The sequence below is a fragment of the Lampetra fluviatilis genome, chromosome 34 (genome assembly GCF_964198595.1).
Source record: "Lampetra fluviatilis chromosome 34, kcLamFluv1.1, whole genome shotgun sequence".
In the NCBI taxonomy this organism is placed as follows: Eukaryota; Metazoa; Chordata; class Hyperoartia; order Petromyzontiformes; family Petromyzontidae; genus Lampetra; species Lampetra fluviatilis.
In genome coordinates this window covers 3,753,063-3,771,777 of record NC_136308.1, presented here as the reverse complement: position 1 = coordinate 3,771,777, position 18,715 = coordinate 3,753,063, and the positions used below count along the sequence as shown (strand labels likewise).

Genomic DNA, 18,715 nt, shown 5'->3' with positions numbered 1-18,715 from the left:
ATCGTCATGTGTATTATTGGCCAGAGTTGAATTGGTAAGTGAACTTTTGCCTTGAGACAGCATGTATGCATTTGCTAAATGCAATGCCTAGTTCAGCCAAGTAATAGTTTTCTCTCGACTCGTATGGATATACGTGAATTTAATTAAATAAAATATGTTGGTATATTGCCGTATTTTCTGTTTTGTTTAACGATTTATTGTTTTATTATATTTGTTTAGTCCCGAACTTTACTCCTACGTTACTATTGTTTGCATGCGAAGAGATGAAGACGACGTTCTTCTGCAATCCATAATAGAGGTTTTTTTGGGTTAGATCGTGTAAATATATAAATGTGTCGTTAAATCCGCCACCACCCGACACAGCCAACTAGTAAGGGTTGTCACATAAACAGAACGTGGCCAATTCGTCACTAGTACAGCACACCGGTGTGTTGGAGAGCCAAGCCACAACATTTACAAACTGAGTAATTACTCTCCAACACATCAGTGTTGCTGTACGAGTGACGAATTGGCCACGTTCTGTTTACGTGACAACCCTTACTAGTTGGCTGTGTCGGGTGGTGGTGGGTTTTAACGACACATTTATATATTTTACGCAATCTAACCCAAAAAACCTCTATTACTGATGATATTGGTCGCGGAAAAAATGTTGACGGTTTGGAAGCGCACCACCAGCCTGTCTGTGCTCTGGAGAAGAGCCCTCGTGGTGTGACGTCACAGGGCTACTCCTGTTACGTCACTCCAGCGGGTATAATTTAGTATTTTGCCCGGGCTAGGTTTTGTTTCGTCACACGTCAATGGAACAAACTTTTTATTCAGTTCACACAAAATTATTTCAGAACGATTGAGCCTCGTGCAGTCGCTGGTGACTGGGCTTGGACCATCTGCTCGTCACGCTCGACAACCCGGTTCAACCACGGGTGTCTGCCGACGATCGAACCCAGGGTTTTAGTCGTTTAGAGACAGCGCGGACTCCCCGAGGCACCCTGCCGCTGATGCTTTAACCGTGTGCACTTATGCATGTGTATGCGTGTTGAACTTCTTTCGCACCGTACGTAGCCAATCGTGCAAATCGGAGGTTACCAAAGAAGGACAACAAGCTGAACACTAAAAGCACTTCTGAAGAAATTCGTTTTCAGTCGATATTTAAAGGTGCATTGCTTTATTGGCTTCCTAATATCGAAACGGAAGAGCGTTCCAGACGGCCGCAGAAGCGCACCTCAATGCTCGCACTGCGGTGACCACCACCGTCTTTGTTCGATGTCCAGCCAAAAGCCGCCGCTGCTGCTACTGCTGCTGCCGCTGCTGCTGCTGCTGCTACTGCTACTGCTGCTTCTGCGGCTACTGCTACTGCCGCTGCTGCTGCAGCTGCTGCTGCGATGACCGGAGTGTCGCGTGATGATGGTCCACGCTCCTTGCCGACTGTTGATCAGAGAGCGAATGCGAGTTGGAGAGAGAGAGAGGGACAGACATGGCAGTGGCGAGCAAGGGTCACGTGGACCTGGCTAGATGGGACGGTGAACAGCGGTCTGCAGAAGCCTTCGTCCAGCAGTGGATAGAACGCGGCTGACGATTATTTGTCGGCCGAAACTTGCGCGGCGAACAGCGGCGAAATGAGACCGTGGCGTCGAGAGTTTGAACGGTTGTATTTTTAAAATTTTTATTTATCTTACAATCTCTCAGTTCCTTAAATGAAGCCCTATCATGTTGCTAAATCGGTCACCGTTTTTATTTCCCGCCTCTCCAGCAATTTGACGCCGGCTCGTTTTGTTGTTGTTGTTGTTGGCGTTGTTGCTAACGTTGGCTAAAATGTTGTTTCATTTGACGGGTTGAGGATACAACAAAGCGACTGATGCACCTTCAAACAAGCCGGAAAGTAGTTTCAGGCGCAAAGTGCACGCCCCGAGGGGTACATTGGCACGCGGTATTTTACGTGGTCTCGCCTGCAAGTAACTTTGAAATCGGGCCTCGTTTGAATGCACGATGAGAGGCGCGATGGTGGAAGTGCGTGGTGATGCGATGCGAAAATTGGGCCTCAGTTGTATTGACACTTCGTTACTTTCACTAACATTATTTAAAAAATTAGGTAAGGCCCACTGAGCCATATCGATTTTCTTTTGTTCAGAAGCGACCTGGGCCACATGTAATGATAGTTCAACGACGTGGGCTCATCACGTGGAAATCTATAGCAGCCAAATACTCTAAACGTGATGTTGATTCTAGACAAATCCACGCGACCACGGACAGAGAGAGAGACGCAAACTCCAAATACACAGCAGCAGGCGTCAGGGTCGGGATCGAAGCCACGACCTCCTGCACACCAGGCGAGGTAGTTAACATCTCCTAGCTACCGTGATGATGATGATAGAGAGAGACGCAAACTCCAAATATACAGCAGCAGGCGTCACGGTCGAGATCGAAGCCGCGACCTCCTGCACACCAGGCGAAGGAGTTAACATCTCTTAGCCACCGTGATGAAGAGAGACACGCAAACTCCAAATATACAGCAGCAGGCGTCAGGGTCGGGATCCAAGCCACGACCTCCTGCACACCAGGCGAAGGAGTTAACATCTCCTAGCCACCGGACCTGGGCGCTTTAATCGGATAACAGGAAAATAGTTGGAGAAAAAAAGAGGCGTCGCCTCTTTTGCCACGTGGGTTTGATGCCGGGCCACGGCTAATATCAGTGGCGAGTGATTATCTGAGTCAGTGCGAGGCATCCAACCCTCTCTCCCCAACCTCACAAACCTGCACCGACCAGCACGGTACAGTGTGGTCAAGCAACCTCTGTGACTGGCGCGGCGTGGTGAGGCCTTCATCCAACAGTGGATTGACAATGGGCTGTGAATTGCTATAGTTGAAGGGCACTTGCCAGGATATAACACGACTATATATGGAACGATACACGAGAGGGTGGGTGCCTAGCACCACATCAGGTAGTAATTTGAGGCTTAGTCGACCTAGGGGAAGCCCAGGACCGGTTCACATAACACGTCACTGGCGTTAGCCGTGAGCGGAAATGGAACTCTAGTCGCCGCGTTCGTAGCGCATGGCGCTACCCACTGCACTACCGCTCCCCACAATATCACACGTACACCCCCACCCAGAGACCCCACGTGCAGCCGCGATGCGGCAACGCGCCCGGCCCTCAGCGAATCTCCCACGGCTAACGCGCGGTGGGTGGGGGGGGGGTTACCTGAAACAGGGGCGCCGCACGTGCCCCGGTAGTTGAGTGGGACAGAGCGGCGGAGGGGAATTCCCGCACCCAACCCCCCCCCCAAACACTCCCCTCTCTTAAATGTGGTGGACTACACCTGGGGCCAACCGGACCCCACCCCACCCCAACACTGCCCCGTGCCGCATCCAATCTAACGGCTCCGCTACCCCCATCGTGGAAGATCGCAATGCGCGATTTTACGCGCAAAAATTAAATTTCAGGGTCCCCATTAGAGGACGCGTCCCACTAGTTGAGAGGGAGGGGGGGGGGTGGGGGTTGAGAGGGGGTGGGGGGGGGCTTGGGGGGTAACGGGTGCAGAGGAAGGAGACAGCGACGGCGGTGCCGCTCGCTCTCTCGCAGCGGCCGCACTTCCCGATAAGGTCCCAGATCCATCAACCCTAATTGACCCCGGGGTCGTTCGGGGACGGGCGCTGCGCGTAACGCGCGACGGGGAACACGAGAGACGGACAAAAGCCAAGTGGGCAGAGGGCGCGGCGGGCGGGGCGGGGCGGGGCGGGGCGGGCGGGGAGAGATTGTGGGGGGTGGAAAGTGCGCGGCTGCTGCTGCTGCTGCGCCGCCGGAACCGCACCGCGAATTGACGCTAATTTACGAGTAGAGGACATTCAATGGGCGCAGGGATAGAGGCGCGGCCCTGCAATTGCTCGCTCGCACTGCCGCTGCAGCTGCTGCTGCTAGCGGAAAGCTCCGGCGAGCTCTCCCAGAGGGGGGGTGGGGGGTAACTTTGGCCCCCTTATTGCTCCACGCTGGAGAGACGTCTCGGAAAATAAAATAAATGTGTGAGTGCTCACGTGGCAACCCACAGCACACGACCTGCTGATTGGCTAACAGCGGTGCGCCCGCTGGGTGGACATAGCGCGGGGAGGATGGGGGGAGGGTCAGAAGCTGGCACCGATGTTTCGACTGCCGCGCCCGGAGAGTGAACTGGTGACCGCCGGTTTATTTAGGCTGCTGGAGGAATCCGGTGAGCCATGAAACTCTTCTTCTTGGTTCTTTCGGTAAAGTCACGTAGAAGGGAAATAATAAAATAATAAAAATTCAACATAATACAAATTCTCACGACGTTTCGGCCACAACACAAGCAGCCGTCGTGAGAATTTTAGTATGTTTTATTTATTATTATTTTATTATTTCCCTTCTACGTGACTTTACCGAAAGATCCAAGAATATTCATCCCTGCAGTCACGAAAGCTTTAAACCATGAAACTCTGTTTCACCGATGTCCAGCAATAGGAGCGGGTCAGCAAGCTACAACAACAAACAAGTCAACGACTGTATGAGAGCAAGATAGAGCAAAAGGTAAACATTTAGCAAAAAAATTATCTATACAAATTAAGTATATAAAAGTAAAAATTGTTACAAATACATAAATTGGACATTATGGCAATATAATGTTCAATGGGAATAATCAACATTTCGTCTTGTATATTTAGCGATGTACGTGTGTTGAACTTCTTTCGCACCCTACGTAGCCAACCATGCTAATCGAATGCTTCTCAAGTGATCTGCCCCCTCCGAATGAATGTCCACGTGGGTGAGCCACTGTAACAATCAGCAGCATCCCTTAGCTCGATACATTCAACACTATCGCAAGTTTATCGCTTCAACTTAAATCCAGTCTCTCTCTGCTGTCGTGTAGCGGTGAGCGTGATGCGTTACGAACCCCGGCGCACCGAGTTCGATTCCCGCTCACTGCAAAGATCTGAACCGCTCCTGCCCCTCCATTGGGTTCGCTCAGCCTTAAATGAGTACCTAGTGCGGTGTGTACGCATCTCAGCACCGGGGAGACAACGGCGGTCGGTCGTGGTGGTGTCGGCCACCAGACCGCCCCATCGCGTGCCGTGTCAGCCTTCAGAGGTGCTGCTCGCTCACGACCCTTTGCAACAACAGTCCGCTGAGGTTTTTTGGGTTGGGGGGGGGGGATCTTTGTCTTTGTCCTGTCCGCTGACGCGCGTGTCCAGGTGTGTCTAAATGAGCAGCAGTGAAAGGTGGCTGTCCGGGGAGGAAAGGAAGAGTCGCAGACAGCTGGCAGAGGTGACAGGACGGTGGCTTTGTCTGGCCGGCACGCGTCTTTGCAGGGACCTGCCGTGCCATCCATCTCTCAGCGTGCCCGTCAATTACAGTCCTTTATTAGCTCTTTCATTTCAACTTCCCGCACCCCCCGCCCCTTCCGTTATAATTTATATATTAATTGTTATTACTTAACCGGCCGGCAGCAGTGGGCAGAGCACTTGGCTCGCTGTTACAAGGTTGCGAGGTCAAAAATCCTGGTCGGTGCTTGACTCTGCGTTTCGTTTGTCCCTTAGGTCGATAAAATAGATACCACGTTGTGGGAAGTCAACGGTGGTTGTCAAAATGGATTAGGCTTGCCCACCCCCACCGGCCAACAGGTTAGGGTTAGGGTTTAGGGTTTAGGGGTTAGGGGTTAGGGTTTAGGGTTTAGGGTTAGGGGTTAGGGGTTAGGGTTGTGGGTTGTGGGTTAGGGATTAGGGTTAGGGTTAGGGTTATGATTTATGGGTTAGGGTTTAGGGTTATGGGTTCGGGTTTAGGGTTATGGGTTAGGGTTTATGGTTAGGGGTTATGGTTAGGGTCTAGGGTTAGGGGTTAGGGTTTAGGGTTAGAGTTCGGTTTGTGGGAATGTGGAATTCCTGCCACTGGTTGAGAATTGTAAACACGCGGGGAGTCTTGACCATTGCTCTGCGGTTTGGGATGCAACTTGGAATATTGTCACTTGACAGTTTATTTCCCCGCATTGTAATGAGTGTCCAGCAGTCTTCTCTTCAAGAGAGATTTGCACCATAAAATACGTGTTTTTCAATTGTTATTGTTACTTCGGAAATTTTCACTCTGAATTTATAAAATTACCCACGAAGAGCCCGCTTTTGGAACGCGTCTCCAAATCTCCGTTCCAGAACGATATACGACGCTGTGCTTATGTTTGAGTTTACGTAAACGTGGGTGAAAATCAGAGTGCACGGGCAAACACCACGCGTGCGAGCATTCTCTTCGTGACAGTCCACCTACTTGCTGTACCGCCATGTCAACATCGCGAGTCATCTTCGTCGCGACATTGTCTCTGCTCGATCAAGCCCCCCCCACCACCCCGCGCGACCCAAGCCTCTGCAAAGTCGCCGTGGAATACAAACAGACAGTCAAAAACTACTTTTGGGGGGGTGGTGGGGTGGGTGGTGGAGCTTTAAATAAATAGTTAAATCTTCCGCCTGTGACTCGGTAGTTTGATATCAAAAACAGAGCAACCCAAATAGCTGCGCCCTTTGAAAGTGGCTGGCACGATTAGCATCGGAGGAGCCGGTTATGAGGACACCTGCTGCATGCAGATTAGGGGGGGGGGGCGAGAGGGGAAAGGATGGCGGGGTCCCGCTCGTCGTTTGTTGGGCAATCTGTAAACAGACAATGACTCATTGATTCACGCGTGGTTCAATAACGTGCTTTCAAATGAGAGATCAAAGATAGCTCGGAGCCACCTTACTTTGTTATCCCCAAAGCGTAAATTCTTGTAGCACTATTTACCGAGGAGCAACCGATAGCATCATATTGCTTGTCCTGCCTTTGTCAAATGATTTATGTGACACATGATAGACGATATTGTGTTCGGGGTAATGAAATTTTCTGAAAATGGTGCATTTCGCTCCCCCCTCCCCCTCCCGCCAGCCACCTCGCCATCTCCACACTCTGTCTCTCACCTCTCCCCCCCCCCCTCTTGCAAACAAAACGCAGAGGGTGCCCGACCGTTGTTTAGCCTGGCGCGTTTGGAAACTGTTACGCGCCAGGCTAAACATTCCGCTCGGAGATAGCGAGCGCCCCGTTACTTTATCTTTGGCCGGTGTGGATTTTTTTTTCTGGTTGTTGCAAGTCTGCTTCTTTCTCTCTCTCTCCCTCTCTCCTCTCGCTTTCTCTCTGTGCTAAGTGCGTGCGTCGGCTTAGCGAGGCAGGTGCGCGCGCCTGACACGTGCGCAGTTCATATTGCCATCCACATCGGAGCATCGACAGGCCGATACGCGACATCTCTTTCATGAATGGGAAAATTAAAGGCGAGCCAGGGTAGCGCGAATGTGACCATGCAACACCAACTATTGACCCTCGAGTTAAAAACTAGACTATAAAGGATTTTGTAAAAAAAAAAATGTAACCAGGTAAGGCCAACGGAGTTACATAGCTCTTATTCTCAGAAACGACATGGCCACAAATGATAGCCCAACAAAGTGGCTTATGATGTGGAAATGTATAGCAGCCAAATGCGAAAGAAGTTCAACATACATACGTGCGTACTTTAAACGCGCGATGTGGTTTCTAAATGTGGAGGGAAAAATCGGAGGACCCGGAGAAAAATCCACGCGACCACGGGGAGAGAGACATGCAAACTTCAAATATACAGCAGCAGGCGTCAGGGTCGGGATCGAACCCACAACCTCCTAATTGATCATCATCATCATCGTCGTGAGCCATTTTCTATCCACTGCTGGAGGAAGGTATCCCGACGCTGTCACCGTGATTCACGCGCTTGTGATGCTACAATTCACATTCACCGTTTCATTAAATGCACCGTACATTGTTAGCATGTGTATACGTGAATACGTGCGTGTGTGTTTATCTGTGTGTGTCTTTATATGTCGGGAGAGTGGTGGTGTGGCGGTTAGCGCTACGCTGCGCTACGAATCCAGCGACCCGAGTTCGATTCGCGCTCAAGGCCAACACCGGTGACGATTGTCTGAACCAGTTCTGGGGCCCACCCTATGTCTGCCTTAAATGAGTACCTGGTGCGATGTGCAAACATCGCCACTGGGGAGACAAAGGCGGCCGGGCGTGGTGCTGGTCACCCACCCCCTCGTGTGCCGTGCCGCCTTTTATAGGTGCCCACCGACAGCACTTGCCCCTACAGTCGCTTAAGGCTATACGGGGGTTCTTTGTATTTATATGTATGTATATGTATCGGTGGCAGAGTGGATAAGCTCACTGTGCTACTTTACCCAACAGGCTAAGTTCGATTCTCGGTCATGATCAACATCAGAAGTGGGTTATATCTGAATCAGTCCTGGTGGGCCACCTGTTCACACAGCGTGGTGAAGTTTGGACAAACAACCTCCATCCAGCAGTGGATTAGCAAACGGCTGTAAGTTATTATAATTTGTTGTGTTTAGTTTGTTGTCCTTGCCCACATCTCCGATTAGCGCGGTTTGCTACGTACGGTGCAAAAGAAGTTGAACATACATGAACATGAATACACTGACCATTCAAAATGGTAAAAACTAAATTTAATAACGTTAATATGATCATCTCCAAGGTTTTCTTTTTTACAATTCCCGAAATTGATTTGATGCCATCATAATGTAAGTTTTACCCTTTGCAAAACAGATTAAGTATCTCAATTTCCTCTTCGTCATTACTAGCCACAATCAATCGACTGCTGGGGCATAAACAGAACGCATTCAAACACAATTGGGACCTTTTTGCCAGAATCAAAGTATCAAAAAATAAGAATAGGGTTTACCCTCTCTGGCAATAAAACAGGTGTTAAGATGTTCAAACACCAAACAGATAATTTTTTTGCAAGGAGTCAAGTTCGCATTAACCACACAGAACTTGCTGTGAACAGGCAAACAAAGCATGCTCTGATATAATATATGGGCATTGTCCCTGAAACTGATTTGCCTACACCAGAGGACAGCAGCCTTCTTGAGGGCCTCGTCTCACCGGTGTCAGACCAGAGGACGCCAAAAGGCGAACAGTACAAAGACAATGCACTCTGGATTCTGACCATCACTACGTACAATCACTACGTACAACTGACTATCACTACATTCTATCACTACGCACTATCTACGCACTATCATTACGCACTATCACTACGTACTATCACTACGTACTATCACTACGTACGATCACTACGTACAATCACTACGTACAACTGACTATCACTACATTCTATCACTACGTACAATCACTACGTACAACTGACTATCACTACGTACTATCACTACGTACAACTGACTATCACTACGTACTATCACTACGTACAACTGACTATCACTACGTACTATCACTACGTACAACTGACTATCACTACGTACTATCACTACGTACAACTTGACCATCGCAATGGGCAGGGGTTGACAGCCGCATGTGGCTCTTTATTGGACCGCTTCGTCAAGTTGATTTGCTACTAGCGGTTAGTACCCGGCGTTGCCTGGGGCGAAAAAGGCAGACACACACTTGGACTTACACACAGACATCGACCCACACACATAGAAACACATCGACTTAGACGCACACACACACATACACATATGGTTAAACCCAGGATGGATCGTAAGCAGGCCAGCCTAAATGTTTCTAACCGGCGAAGATATTTCATTAGGGGGGTACACGTTTCGCAAGCGCAGACCCCCACCGTCTCGTATTCAAGTGAAATATTGAAGCAGTTATTATTTTTTAAAATACCAAATCCGAACATGAATGGCTCTTCATGTCATTGTGCTCGCCGACTCCATGGCTATGGAGGAACCAGGTGCCTCTCGCCTCAACGAATATTTTTGTGGCAGGGGGAGGAGGGAACACGTGTAAAAAATAATACATTTAGTTTATTTAGTTTTACTATGGTAACGTCTCAATCAGCATTATTGACATTAATATCAAATATTAAAAAAAACCGGGGATTATATACAACGCCCGACAATGCGAAAATATTACAAGGCGCGTAATTTTTTTCAATTAATGCTCTTTATATATATATGTTATGCTCTTTCTGCCTCTTATTTATCGCACGCTTAATGCTGCTGCTTCAGTAGCGAGCATTCTCTGGGGGACCGCATAATCCTATTGTGACGAGAGGTTTTTTTTTCTGCTCGCAGAATAAAAAGCGTAGAATGGGACAATGCGATGATTAGCATGTGACGGAAAGCCTCCTCCTCTATTTAGCCTCACTCCTTCCAGACTCCCCCTGCCATCCCCTGTCCCTCCCTCCCTCACTTGTACGGCGAGCTTTGAACTGTTTATCCGTAGCGACAATGGGATTTGAGTCGAGCTGGTTCATGGAGTTGAGGGCGGATGGGTGGGGGGGGAGTATCTCACGCGTGGTGGCAGCGCGCGCGCGGGTGCCTAAGCGTGCGTGTGTCTAAGCGCGTGGGTGGGTGAGCGTGTGTCTAAGCGGGTGGGTGAGCGTGCGTGTGTCTAAGCGCGTGGGTGAGCGTGCGTGTGTCTAAGCGCGTGGGTGAGCGTGCGTGTGTCTAAGCGCGTGGGTGAGCGTGCGTGTGTCTAAGCGGATGGGTGGGTGAGCGTGTGTCTAAGCGGGTGGGTGGGTGAGCGTGTGTCTAAGCGGGTGGGTGGGTGAGCGTGTGTCTAAGCGGGTGGGTGAGCGTGCGTGTGTCTAAGCGGGTGGGTGGGTGAGCGTGCGGGTGAGGGCGTGGGTGAGCGCACGGACGGGAGGGATGGTGAGCTTTCGTGCGGGTGAGTGAGCGCGCGGGCGGGCGGGCGGGTGGGTGAGTGAATGAGCGAGTAGGTGGGTGAGCGTTTGGGTGGATGGGTGAGCGTTCGGGATGGGTGGGTGAGCGTTTTGGCGGGTGGGTGAGCGCGCGTGCAGATGTTTTCGTCTCCCTGGCGATGCCCTCTCTCGTGGCTCGGGTGCCCGGCTGGCGAGCGCTCTAGCGCGGCGCACGCGCGCGCTCGATTTGCGCGCACGTGAGCAGATGCACGTGTGCGTGTGCGCGTGTCTGTATGTATGCGCGTGACACGTACGGACGCACACAGACGCGCGCGCGCACACACACACATACACGCACAATGCAGACAGACGAATTGACACACAGACACGCATAGACGCACGCGTGCACACACAGATGAACAAACATATGGATGGACACATGCACAAACACAAAGATCCCCCGTTTAGCCTGTGCCAGACTTTTGGGGCAAGTGCTATTTGCTCGCACGTAACGTATAAAGGCCGGCACGGCACACGTGGGGGTGGGTAGCCAGCACCACGCCCGGCCGCCTTTGTCTCCCCAGTGACAATGTTTTTTTTACATTTGAGGCTGAGTCGACCGAGGGGAGGCCCCATGACCGGTTCAGATCATAGTCGCTGGTGTTGGCCGTGGGTGGGAATCGATCTCGGGTCGCTACACGACCGCTCCCCACACAGGCACATCTAGAAATACCCACACGTATCTATACACGCACAGAAAGACACGGGGACAGAGAGCGTGCCCGAGATGCGGATATGCGGCAGACTCAAACAGATGCACTCACACACTCGTCTCAAACCTCAATGCTCCCATTACTCATTTATTCAGTCACATTTACACAACAGGCCATCCGTGCCTGTCCGCGCCTCCCACTTAGTGTATATTCCCCAGCACTTGGAATAATCGACGGGACGCTTCAAAAACTATCAACCCTGGAGCCAGAGCGTATCACCAACCCTTTCCCCACTCAACCGGCAGAAGAAACAAAAAAAACCCTCCAAAGTGTCCCAAGTCCTCTGCGTAGCCTCTCTGTGCTTGAGAGGCACTCAGACAACGAGGGTTGCTCGTCACCGTTTGACGAGGCGAAGGGGTTCCTAATGAGGACGACTTATAAGCAGCGAACTCGAGGTTGATGTAGGGCTCGGGTTCACGTGGCGGATGCATTGTGCTCGAGCGTCTAAGGGTGGCGCGATTCTGAAGGGAGGTGATTTGTTGTTGTTTTTGGGAACGCATCTACCGCAAAGAGCGAGGGGCAGGACCTGCACGTGGGTAATCCATGCAAACGGCAGTGGAACGTTTGGATCCTTGACAAACGAGTGTGAGTCGAAAAGTACACGGTAGTTACGAGTACTATGCACATTATATATATACACATGCAGAGAGAGAGAAAGTAGGAATACTACTTAAATAGTACACATTCGATATATGATCACGTTTAGTATCGAGTGAAAGTCGGTTTGGTGTAAGGAGGCACACACCTCGGGTTGAGTGATGTTGACTATTTGATCATGAAACGAACACTATAGTCTTAAACAAACGGTGGTTGTTGCGTTGCTAGTTAGACGCTAGCTAGGTCACACGTCTCGTATGTACGTACGTATGTTGAACTTCTTTCGCACCGCACGTAGCCAACTGTGCAAATCGAAGGTGCGGCTCAGCGAAGCTGGGTTCGATCTGGCATTGATTTTTTTTCAGTCACCTGCAGAGACTTCGGAAGTAGCTCTCTGACATCATCTTCCACAACCATTTCTCCGACGCAAGGCGATGAACTCCCGACTCCCAAAGAATTTATAGACGGGAACCCTCTTTCTCTCTGGACATGACGCCGATAGTACAATTGGAATATGATGGCGGGGAAAAAATATAATGAAAATAATAAAGGCAGACTTGTTTCCTAGCTAGACACACAAGGAGGAGTCGTAGCCGTGTCAATCAGCTGGCCTTATGGGGAATTGTAAATACTGTTACAGCTCGTGATGCAGATAGCGATACGGATTATGTTGCTAATTTTATCGACAGACGTAACGAAAGAATGTGGACGAGGTTAGAAGGGGGGGCTCTGAAAAACACCGGTGCAAGATTTCTACAAAATAAATAAAAAACCCGCACTGTGGTTAGTGTGATGCCAGCACATTTTTGTTACGTATCTGTTTTGCTTTGATTCTTTCCGCCTCTTCTGCAGAGAGTTCAGAGAGGGTCCGAGCCAGCATTGAGAGTCTCACACGCGCGTGCGCGCGTGCGCACGTGCGCACGCAGAACATCACAAGACAAAGATCCCACCGTTTCACCTTATCATACTCTTGGGGCACGCGCTTTCAGCGGGCACATTATGAAGGCCGGAACGGCACTCGAGAAGTTGGGTGGCCAGCACCACGCCAGGCGATTGTGCAAAAAGGTAAAACCAGGCACTCGTTTGAGGCTGAGTCGACCTACGGGAGGCCTAGGACTGGTTCAGATAACCGTCATTGGTGTTGGTGGCCGTGAGTGGGAATCGAACTTGGATGGCTGGGTTCGTCGTGCTACAAAGACAAATATCCCCCGTATAGCCTTTAACAGACTTTTTGGGGTAAGTCCCCAACAGTCACAGATAGACGTGGCAGTAAGATGCCAAAAAACATGAGCAATCTACCGATAGAAGCCTAAATTGTTGGATACTCGCATGGATGTAACAATTTAACACGTAGGCAGGCTTTCGCGACCAGTATTATTCATAATCAAGGTGTTTTGTTAGATTGCGTTATTATAAATGTGTTGCAACCCTCCACCACCCGACACGGCTAATCAGTAAAAAATGTGTCACGTTGACAAAAGACAAATAGTTACTTCTTCAGCCCACCGGTGTGTTTGAAGAGTGAATCCACAACATTTAGGATCGGAAGCAGGTGGATGGCTTCACTATTCTGGCAAACCGCCCGCGAAACGTCGTACTACTCAAATTGTAAATGTTGTAGATTCACTCTTCAAACACACTGGTGGGCTGAAGAAGTAACTAACTGGCGTTTTGTTAACGTGACACATTTTTGACTGATTGGACATGTCGGGTGGTGGAGGGTTGCAACACATTTATACTTACGCGATCTAACCCAAAAACTATTATTATGGATGTAACAATGTTTGCCTTTCTGTTGATGATTCTCATCCTGAGCATCATTGCTGAGTGCAACCAGAGTCTAAAGCACTCTGATTCCGTGCCACGCGTTTGGTTAAGTACGACTGGCAACATCTCTTCAATGGGTTGGTGAGTTCTCGGAGTACCACTCAACTACTAAATGTTGTGTTCAATATGCGAGTTGTTTGCTGGGCTGTATGCCAAGCTACATGGCGTCACACGGGTGACAAAAACTATCCGGTCAAAAGTGATCACAGGCTGGTCAGCGTTCCACTCAATAAGTAACCTCTTTGTCAATCCACTGCTGGATGATGGCTTTCCCAGGCCACGCGAGGCATGGGGTGGCCTCATGCCCCCCCCCCTCTTCTCTGCTGCTCCCAATGTCTACAACTCTCTTCCACCAGACATCTGTGCTGTTGACTCCCTGTCCCTGGCCTAGTGCAGACTCAATGCCCTGCCTCTTCTCCTCTGCCTGTGACTCTCTTCTCTTGATAAGAAAAAAAACATCTAAATGCATCTTTTTTTTCCCTGCAATGCACGTGCCACTGCATTTCAGAAGATTTGTAAATCGAAATTAAACCACTGCAACCATAACTTTGCCAAGAGGTGGCCACGCGTACGGCCACAACGACCGTGGTGCAGCCAGGTTTCCTCGGCAACATCTCGAGCGATATCAGCGACAATGTTGCTGCGTACCGACACGACACGGGGACTTTGATGGACAGGGGTCAGCATTTCCCCATCGCCCGGTTAATGAAGTTAACTCATTGGAACTCCGCATAGAGTCCCATCATCATCGTCGTCGTCACCACTACCGTGCTAAGGCCAGACCAACTCCTACGGAGAATGTTCAGGGACCTCACCTACCTCCCTGTCTCTCCTCCACTTACTCGGGCTGTCCCGCGTCCTCGCCTATTATCAACGCGTTCAATCTTGTTCAATTAGGACTCGTTTCTCTCTCTCTCTTTTAAAGATGCACTCTTTTCCGCACAGACGTCGACCCAAGCGAGAGCTGCCCTACCGAGGTGAGTGGGGGAAGGGGGGCTCACTGCTTCCACTGAGGTTTGGCATCCGCTTGGCTCGGATAAGAGCTTGTCTTTTTTTTTTACGGCCGCATGCCCCATTACTTATTCATTGGGGCTGAGCCGTTTCTTCTCTAAAGCGCCCAAAAGGGGCCTCCTCCTTCTGCCCCCCCCCTCCAGTGCCGCCTCCCACAAGAAAAGAAGGGCCGCCTCGCGTGATGGACTCCATTTTTATTTTGTCGCTTGCCCTTCGACCACGCGGCTTCAATGCGTTGCCGCTTCGTCGTGCGAATTCGTCGAGCGAATTCGTCGTCTCACATCACCACCAGCACCAGCACCCCACCACCTCATTGTTACGTGGATTGGAAATGTCGTGGACGCTGTCACCGTGGGGTTGTAACGGGTGCCGCGAAACTGGACTCGCGATTCGAGAGGTCGTGGGCTCCATTCGATTCAATGTCGCGGCGGTTGAAACAACGGAGGAAGTTTCATTAGTTTTTTTTTATCCGGGTTCGTAGCCCCCGCGCTAACCACTACGCAACCGCTTCCCATAAATCCCCATGCCGCCTCTCTTCAAGCAGCAATTGTCAGGGCTGCACTGTTGCCTCCGCCACATTTGTTGACTTGCCGTTCGCATTTCCACCGCTCCAATGTCCCGACATGGCAAATGGGAACGAACGGCCAATCTTCTCGGATCCCACCCAACTCTCTCCACACGGAAGTATAAAAAGGGTACAGCCACATTGTATCGATTGGTTGATCGCGTGTGATGTGACAAAAAAAGTATGGGTACGGAGGACTCAATGTTTTGTTTTGTTTTTCGACAGGGACGTCAGGCCAACGTGGACAAGTAGGCCGAATGCCGTCTCCAGAGACCGCCTGCCTTGGAGGCCTTTCCAAAACACGGTGAGTTTTGAGGCGACCAAATTTCGGGACTGAACTTTGACCTCCTTTCTACGTCGTCGCAAAAATGTGCAAAAACAGGCGTGGAGAGACGCGAGCTCAGAGTTAGACTGGGAACAGGAAGAGAGTCACACCATGCGTTGGTGACTCTATATGTGCAGACGCCTGTCATAGACATCTCTTGACGGGCGATGAATGCAACTGCATGGGTTTGGGCAGGACACGTGGCCGGAAGTGTCGCGAGGGAATCAGTGCCGGATTAAGCTAGTGTGGGGCCTGTAGCATATGCTATATTAAAACAAAAAAACACATGAATATTAAAAACTAATTTTTTTACGTGCATAGTAAAGTAATTGTATTTTTTTCATTTGCTATACAGCCAGATAATACGACACATCGCTAAGCTTAAACACCCAGTCGTTCATAAAAGTTGAAGGCAGTATAGTACTATAGTAATAGAGCAAGTGCAGAATTACTGAACCGGAATTGATAGCTTGAAAGCATTTAGCGTGGGGCCCTTGAAAGTGCGGGGCCCGTAGCATATGCAGCTACGAGGATAATCCGGCACTGTAGGGAATTGCAACCAAAGGAGGGACGCCACCCGATCCCATTGGCTCCACCACAGAGGCGGAGTGATGCGATTCAATCAGAATATTTGATTATACCGGAGGAATCCGATGAGCTACGAAGCTCTTTTTCACAGATGCCCAGATTGGTGTACGCGCGCGCAGGAGCCAGACGGATCGTGGCATCATTGGACCTGCGGGAGGGTTCCGTCCAGCAGTGGATAGATCATGGCTGATGGCGCGCAATTGATTATGAAATAAGCTGCAATCTCCCAGGTCTGCTTCGTGCGAGAGATAGTACATGTCATTGGTCCGTAAGCTGATACGTATGTGTCTACGTTGAGTTTCTTTCGCACCGTACGTTACTGTAATTATCCCTTATTAGAAGTGTTCTGCTCAGGATCTAGTTGTTGTTATGTTCACATTTCCATCGATGGATATAAATAAAAGTGTCACCATTTTGTTGTTGTTGTTTTACATTATACAGCATTTCGATTGGCAGGTAGCGTGCAGTTGGAGAAAGTGTGGGCAAACGTCCATTCTTTTTACGTCCCAATGTGGACGACTTGGACGAACGCCCCACGACCTTGGTGCACGGGAAAGTTAAGGGGGGGAGGAGGAGGGGAGGGGGGGACTAGTGAATACGCATTTACAAAGGAATTCTCAAGGCGCGTTGTTATCGCCGTTCTTCGCGGAAAATATCGGAGGGGGAAAAAAAATTTGCGACAGGAGGAAGAAGGCAGAGAAGCAGCGTAGTACTTGGCACGACGTTTCGTTCGAGAGCCAGACTATAGGATAACAGTGCCGGGGCTGAGAGGATCAAAAACAACAAATAAACGCAACGGGGGGACCCGCAAAACCGGGCATCGTCTGGTTGTCAACCTCTGAGAACGGAGGCGTCGCCGCCAACTTAATTCGCCATCGAGTTAAGGGATCGCACAAAAGCCTCCTCAATTAACGCGGGGTGGCGGGCCGAGGGGTTGGATCGTCCCTCGCCCTTCGCGGGGGGAAGAAAAAAAAACAAAAAACTTGACTTTTATTCCATGTTTTATTGTTTGCTCTTTCACTCTCCCTCTCTCTCAGGGGGCATCCATCCATCAATGGCAAGTTGGATGAGTCGTTGAGTGCAGGGGAGGGAGTGAGAGCGAGCCAGGGAGGGAAGGAATGGGGGTGGTGAACGAAGGAGCGGTGGTGCAGCAGCAGCAGCAATCCGTGCCAGCTCCTTGTTCTTACAACAAAAGCCTATTGTTCCCAGAATGCATTGCGCATGTTTTTCCCCCGACAGCTGGCTCCTTTGGGTGGCCCGAACGCGACAGTTTCGTGTTAATTTCTCCGCCCCTTCTTAGCCGTTGTGCTCGCCTGGCTAAGCCCCACAATCCCACAGTCCCTGCCCCTCTCCCCCACACACAAAGATCCCCCACGCACAAACAAAGAGACACACACACACGTACGCAGACTCTCGCGGTGTCACGCGTGCACAGAGTGAAGACACGCCCCACACACGTCATAGGACAGCCGCCATTCGCCACCAAGTGACGGTGACGTCACCACGGCGTCTGTGCCAGGCCAGGTGCACTTTGAGGCTGTCGCGTGAAGTGTCGAAGGCTCACTGACAGGTCTTGGGACAGACCCAGCAGGTGCCGTGGTTTGACCGACTGAGATGACCACTGGTAGATGCACAACCAGCTGTACCCCCTACTGTGCCAGGCTAGGTGGAGGAGGTCTCGGGACAGACCCAGCAGGTGCCATAGTTTGACCGACTGAGATGATCATTGGTCGATGAACCACCAGCTGTACCCCCTACTGTGCCAGGCTTGGTGGAGGATGTCTCGGGACAGACCCTGCAAGTGCCGTGGTTTGACCGACTGAGATGACCACTGGTAGATGCACCACCAGCTGTACCCCCTACTGTGCCAACTTGCTGCATTTTATCAGCCCGGCTCGTTGTTGTTGAGTCACACACCCACAGTCACACACACGCAGACATAGACACTGGCGCACACACAGTGACACAAACCCTCCCCCGCCAAGGCCTCTCCAAACAGAATGGCTGTTCTGTTGTTGACACAACTAAACAGCGGTAAGCTGCAATGCAAATGCGGCGACACAACGGCGGTCATTCAGCATCCTTAATTTAACCACGAGATGAAATAAACACATCGAGACACACGGAGAAATATTGACCCCTGTGCAACGGCGATCTGGATATGAATCAAACGCGTTTTTTTAACGGAGTACGTATCGATTACGTGGATCCACAGGCGCGCGCATGTCTCTCCGTACTTTTATATCGCGTCCGTCGCAGAGGGAGGTTTTAATTCGGCCTTGTCCCATCGTCGACTCCTCTGTGCGTCCGTGAAACGCGGCACCGTCCTCGTAGCCTCGCAGCTCCGCGTAAAAAC

The 18,715-nt window shown here is 50.5% G+C and overlaps 1 long non-coding RNA gene across 1 annotated transcript in view; it reads left to right on the top strand.

Annotated features, from left to right (window-relative positions):
- The window catches only part of LOC144944296 (uncharacterized), a 53,804-nt gene extending 36,377 nt beyond the window's left edge, over positions 1-17,427 (top strand). Inside the window, exons 2-3 of the long non-coding RNA XR_013639572.1 lie at positions 15,672-15,750; positions 17,397-17,427. This is a non-coding gene — a long non-coding RNA (uncharacterized LOC144944296). The remainder of the gene's footprint in view (positions 1-15,671; positions 15,751-17,396) is intronic.
- Positions 17,428-18,715: the final 1,288 nt, after the last annotated feature.